Genomic DNA, 6,919 nt, shown 5'->3' with positions numbered 1-6,919 from the left:
TGAAGCTGAACCTCCAGTACTTTGGCCACCTCATGGAAAGAGCTGACTCATTGGAAAAGACCCTGATGTTGGGAGGGACTGGGGGCAGGAGGAGAAGGGGACGACAGAGGATGAGATGGCTGGATGGCATCACCGACTTGATGGATGTGAATTTGAGTGAACTCCAGGAGTTGGTGATGGACAGGGAGGCCTGGCGTGCTGTGATTCATGGGGTCGCAAAGAGTCGGACATGACTGAACGACTGAACTGAACTGAACTGAATGATTTAATCAATCATGGCTGTGTAATGAAGCCCCAAAGTTTAATCTTCTGGGTTGGTGAGAGGTGGAGATTTGGCAAGAGTAGTGGCCTCAGAGAGGGCATGGATGCTCTGAGACATTCCCCCATACCTTTCCCTATGCATTTCTTCCACTTGGCTATTGGTGGCTCAGACAGTACAGAATCTGTCTGCAATGCAGGAGACCCAGGTTCACTCCCTGGGTCGGGAAGACACCCTGGAGAAGGAGATGGCAACCCACTGCAGTATTCTTGCCTGGACAATTCTATAGACAGTGGAGCCTGGTTGGCTACAGTCTGTGGGGTGACAAAGAGTAGAATAGAACTGAGTGACTCACACTTTCACTTTTCATTCTTAAGTTACATGCTGTTATAATAAGCCAGTGATCTACTGAGTAAAATGCTTTTCTGAATTCTGTGTGTTGCTCTAGCAAATTTATTGAACCTAAGGAGGGGGTCATGGGAACCTCTGATTTATAGTCAGAAGTACAGATGACAACCTGGGTTTGTGATTAGTCATCTGCATTTAAATAGAGGGTTGATATAAAGGGCAGTCTTGTCAGAATTGAACCCTGAAACTGTGGACTCTGACTCTATCTCCAGGTAGTTAGGGTCAGAATGGAGCTGAACTGTAGGACACATAGCCAGGGTCCACGAATTATTTGCTTATGGTAGAAAAAACTGCCCTAGCACACACCCACATTGGAATTAGGTATAGAATGTTTACAGTCTTTGCAGTATCTCTGATTCCTACCATTTAGTAGCATATAAAAGTCATTTGTCATTGTTCAGTCACTCAGTCATGTCCAACTCTTTGCAACCCCATGAACTGCAGCTCGCCAAGCTGCCCTATCTTTTACCATCTCCCGGAGCTTACTCAAACTCATGTCCATTGAATTGATGATGCCTTCCAGCCATCTCATCTTCTGTTGTCCCCTTCTCCTCCTGCCTCTGTAGAGGTCATAGGCTTTTAAAAAGCCTATAAAGTCTTTGTATAATACTGTATCCCAGGCTTATTGTTCTAGAATCCTCCAACTGGCTTTGTTAACTTACCATTCCAGAGCAGTGATCAACTAGTCAATCCTGTAGGAAACCAACCCAGAATATACATTGGAAGGACTGATGCTGAATGCTTTGGCCACCTGATGTGAAGCTCCAATAATTTGGCCGCCTAATGTGAAGAGTCAACTCATTGGTAAAACCCTGAGGCTGGAAAAGATTGAGAGCAAGAGAAGGGGACAACAGAGGTGAGATGGTTTGGATGGCATTACTGACTCAATGGACATGGGTTTGAGCAAACTCCAGGAGACAGTGAAGGACAGGGAAGCCTGGAGTGCTGCAGTTCATGGAGTCTCAAAGAGTCAGACACAACTTACCGACCGAACAACAGAGCTATAAGAGATAAAACCGAGAGGCTGATTACACGCCTGGATGTCTTCAAATTCTCCCACAAGCTATCTGGAGTTACTGTCATCTTGCTAAACCCTCCTTTACCCAAGGCCAGGAATGATGGTTCACCAAATTCCTATTTCAGGATTCAACTATGCTTATCTTCTTTCTGTCTGGCTGCAGCCCTCCTAATCTGTCTCTTTTTCTCCTATCATGTAAAACTTTCTCTTTCTTTTTCCTGTCTGAAAGATCTTTCCTATCCATTGTGTTCTGCCTGCTCTTCATACGATGGATTATGATGCGTGCCTGCTCAGCCACTTCAGTCATATCTGATTCTTTGTGACCCTATGAGAGGAGACTGCCAGACTCCTCTGTCCAAGGGATTCTCCAGGCAAGAATACTGGAGTGGCCTCCTCCAGAGGGGTCTGAGTTCATTTGCCTCTTGATAATCAAAGGAGAGCTGGAGACCATCACTTAATGTTGAGGATGTAAATGAATAATTTCCAGTTTTACCTGGATTGTCAAGGATTTGATGAAATTCTCTATGTAATAATTGCTTTTAGTCTTAATACAAACTATTTCACTTCTTCATTTTACTTACATCTGTAAAATTATACATGTTCATTTTAAAAACTCAAAAATAAAATTAATAAAAATAAAAAGCTCAAAACAGCACAGAAGAAGCCACATAAAGAAAAAAGCACCCAAAATGCCCCCAAAATGATAACTGCTGCTAACAATTCTGTGACTAGCTTTCAAGACATGGTGATACCAGATTACTATGCTTTCTAATCATGGAGAAGGCAATGGCAACCCACTCCAGTGTTCTTGCCTGGAGAATCCCAGGGACGGCAGAGCCTGGTGGGCTGCCGTCTATGGGGTCACACAGAGTCAGACACGACTGAATCGACTTAGCAGCAGCAGCATGCTTTCTAATCAATTTTAAATCAGTGAGATTATGCACTTGTTGTTGTTCAGTCGCTCAGTCATATCCGATTTTATGAGACCCCATGGACTGTAGCATGCCGGACTTCCCTGTCCTTCACCATCTCCCACAGTTTGCTCAAACTTAATTCCATTGAGTCAGTGATGTCATCCAGCCATCTCATCCTCTGTCGTCCCCTTCTCCTCCTGCCTTCAGCATCAGGGTCTTTTCTAATGAGTTGGCTCTTTGTATTAGGTGGCTTCAAAGTACTGGAGTTTCAGCTTCAGCATCAGTCCTTCCAATGAATATTCAGGACTGATTTCCTTTAGGTGGACTGGTTGGATCTCCTTGCAGTCCAAGGGACTCTCAAGAGTCTTTTCCCACACCACAGTTGTTGTTTGTGTCTCCAAACTTATGTGCACATCCTGTTTTCCTTCCCTCCTCTCAATGGGAGAGGGTTTCTCCTTTCGTCTCAGCTTAATTCCTCTGACTATTAAGCTCAGGACTCCATCTTTTCATTTTTCTCAGGGATCTTGGGCTATCACCCTTTCTACTCAATCCAAGTTACCAGATTGAAATATTTCATGCCTGTCCATTCCTAAAGTGAAGCCTTCATGGGCTCAAGTTCCATTCCAGTTTCTACCCTCACTATACCTCTTCACCACTGAGTCTTGAACTTTCAGTTCAATTCAGTTCAGTCACTCAGTAGTGTCAGACTCTTTGCAACCCCATGGACTGCAGCATGCCAGGCTTCCCCAACCATCACCAACTCCTGGAGCTTGCTCAAACTCATGTCCATCGAGTTGGTGATGGCATCCAACCATCTCATCCTCTGTCTTGAACTTTACTGGGCATTTATTCCTCAACATCTTCTAATTCCTCTAATTCCATGGAAACTTTTCTTGCAAGATCACTGTGTCAGAAGTGGACAGAGTGAACAGTGCAAGAGTCTTCTTTGGGAATAGCACCTGTGAAATACGAAAAGGGTGTATGTTAAGTTGTTTCAGTCGTATCTGACTCTTTGCAACCCAATGGACTGTAGCCTGCCAGGCTCCTCTGTCCGTGGGATTCTCCAGGCAAAAATACTGGAGTGGGTTGCCATTTCTTTCTCCAGGGGATCTTCCCAACCCAGGATTGAACCCGTGCTTCTTACGTCTCCTGCCCTGGCAGGCAGGATCTTTACCACTAGCGCCACCTGGGAAGAGACATGAAAGGAGCAGGAAGCAGGATTTGAACATGGCAGGCCTTCAGATGGTTATGCAAATCTGAAAAGTTCTTGGTCAATCCAACAAGAAGTCCTGGGGCAAAAATTGTTCCTTAAAGGATTCCTGGGCTGGTCAGAAACATCTGTAACTCAATGTGCTTGTTTAGCTCCCATTATCGGCTGTGGGCTGTCTAGAAAGAGCTTGGCCTTGGCCTGAAAGCTGAGGCAGATTCAAGAGGTACTAAAAGTGATACCTTTAAACTCAGCTTCTCTGAATCAAATCTCAGAGACAGAGTTTTGGGTGAAGTAGAAAAGGATAGCTTTATGACTTTGCCGGACAAAGTGGGCCACAGTGGCTAATGTCCTTAAAACCCTGTGTCCTGAATTGGGGAAGCTAGGGAGATGTTTCAGAGAAGGCAATGGCACTCCACTCCAGTACTCTTGCCTGGAAAATCCCATGGACGGAGGAGCCTAGTAGGCTGCAGTCCATGGGGTTGCTAAGAGTCAGACACGACTGAGAGGCTTCACTTTCACTTTTCACTTTCATACATTGGAGAGGGAAATGGCAACCCACTCTAGTATTCTTGCCTGGAGAATCCCAGGGACAGTGGAGCCCGGTGGGCTGCCGTCTCTGGGATCACACAGAGTCAGACACGACTGAAACGACTTAGCAGCAGCAGCAGCAGCAGCAGCAGCAGGGAGACATTTTAAATAATTGTTCAAAGAGAGCATAATCAGCTTGTGGACTTTATTCTGATGGGTTGATGGTGAGGTTAAGTAGGAGTCAGCATCATCAAGCTTCAGGTCTGGGGTCTACATGCTTGTGGGCAGCATACCATTGTTAATCCTTAACTTATCCCATCTGGAGAAGGTTTCAGTGTCTGCAAAATAGCTCAAAGATACTGTATGTATCCATTGATGAGGAAAAAGACCTTGTCCCAAGGCTGTTATTGACTGTTGGTTTCTCCCTGGTCTCCTTGCCCCTCCTTTCTCTAATTAGCAGCTGTTTTATTTATTTATTTATTTTTAAATTTTATTTTTAAACTTTACAATATTGTATTGGTTTTGCCAAATATCGAAATGAATCCGCCACAGGTATACATGTGTTCCCCATCCTGAACCCTCCTCCCTCCTCCCTCCCCATACCATCCCTCTGGGTCGTCCCAGTGCACCAGCCCCAAGCATCCAGTATCGTGCATAGAACCTGGACTGGCGACTCATTCCATATATGATATTATACGTATTTCAATGCCATTCTCCCAAATCATCCCACCCTCTCCCTCTCCCACAGAGTCCAAAAGACTGTTCTATACATCAGTGTCTCTTTTGCTGTCTCATACACAGGGTTATTGTTACCATCTTTTTAAATTCCATATATATGCGTTAGTATACTGTATTGGTGTTTTTCTTTCTGGCTTACTTCACTCTGTATAATAGGCTCCAGTTTCATCCACCTCATTAGAACTGATTCAAATGTATTCTTTTTAATGGCTGAGTAATACTCCATTGTGTATATGTACCACTGCTTTCTTATCCATTCATCTGCTGATGGACATCTAGGTTGCTTCCATGTCCTGGCTATTATAAACAGTGCTTCGATGAACATTGGGGTACACGTGTCTCTTTCAATTCTGGTTTCCTCAGTATGTATGCCCAGCAGTGGTGATGTTGATAGTGAGGTTAAGTAGGAGTCAGCATCATCAAGCTTCAGGTCTGGGGTCTACATGCTTGTGGGCAGCATACCATTGTTAACCCTTAACTTATCCCATCTGGAGAAGGTTTCAATGTCTGCAAAATAGCTCGAAGATACTGTATGTATCCATTGATGAGGAAAAAGATCTTGTCCCAAGGCTATTATTGACTGTTGGTTTCTCCCTGGTCTCCTTGCCCCTCCCTTCCCTAATTAGCAGCTGTTTTATTTATTTATTTTTTTAACAGCTGTTTTAATATGCCCATTGGAACTCAAGAAAGGTCATGTAGGCTGAATGAAGATGATTCACTGTAGTCAAAGAAATGGGGGTGGCACAGAAAGACCTTTGTTCCTGGGAGCCCCACAGGGCCCTGAGTGATTGCTGCATTGCTTCAGTCATGTCTGACTCTTTGCAAACCTGTGGACAGGAGACCGCCAGGCTCCTCTGTCCATGGGATTCTCCAGGCAAGAATACTGGAGTGGGTTGCCGTGCCCTTCTCCAGGGGTCTTTCTGACCCATGGATCAAACCCGCATCTCTTAGTCTCCTGCATTGGCAGGCAGGTTCTTTACCCCTAGCACCACCTGGGCCCTGCTGGTATCAAAAGCTGGACTCTCTCAGCTCAATGCTGCTAACTATTCTGTTCTTTTTAAAAAAATCCTCTTATTTTTTTCCTGTTACTCTCCCAACTTTTTCCCAATCATATTTGAAAGCCTCTCTTTCTCTGACCTGGTGGCTTTCTTAAAAATCTGCATATCAATGCAAGGAATTGCAGGAGACACCGGGTTCGATCCCTAGGTCAGAAAGATCTCCTGAAGGAGAAAAAGACAAGCCACTGAAGTATTCTTGCTTGGTAAATCCCATGGACAAAGGAGCCTGGCAAACTACAGTCCGTGGGGTCGCAAAGATTTGAATATGACTGAGCAACTGAGAAAGAAGAGAAGCGAAAAGCAAAGGAGAAAAGGAAAGATATAAACATCTGAATGCAGAGTTCCAAAGAATAGCAAGAAGAGATAAGAAAGCCTTCTTCAGCGATCAATGCAAAGAAATAGTGGAAAACAACAGAATAGGAAAGACTAGAGATCTCTTCAAGAAAATCAGAGATACCAAAGGAACATTTCATGCAAAGATGGGCTCGATAAAGGACAGAAATGGTATGGACCTAACAGAAGCAGAAGATATTAAGAAGAGATGGCAAGAATACACAGAAGAACTGTACAAAAAAGATCTTCAACCAAGATAATCACAATGGTGTGATCACTGACCTAGAGCCAGACATCCTGGAATGTGAAGTCAAGTGGGCCTTAGAAAGCATCACTATGAACAAAGCTAGTGGAGGTGATGGAATTCCAGTTAAGCTATTTCAAATCCTGAAAGATGATGCTGTGAAAGTGCTGCACTCAATATGCCAGCAAATTTGGAAAACTCAGCAGCTG

The sequence above is a fragment of the Bison bison genome, unplaced genomic scaffold, assembly GCF_000754665.1.
Source record: "Bison bison bison isolate TAMUID 2011002044 unplaced genomic scaffold, Bison_UMD1.0 scf7180017864378, whole genome shotgun sequence".
NCBI classification, from domain to species: domain Eukaryota; kingdom Metazoa; phylum Chordata; class Mammalia; order Artiodactyla; family Bovidae; genus Bison; species Bison bison.
The sequence above is the reverse complement of the archived record's forward strand: the minus strand, read 5'-3'. Positions refer to the sequence as shown.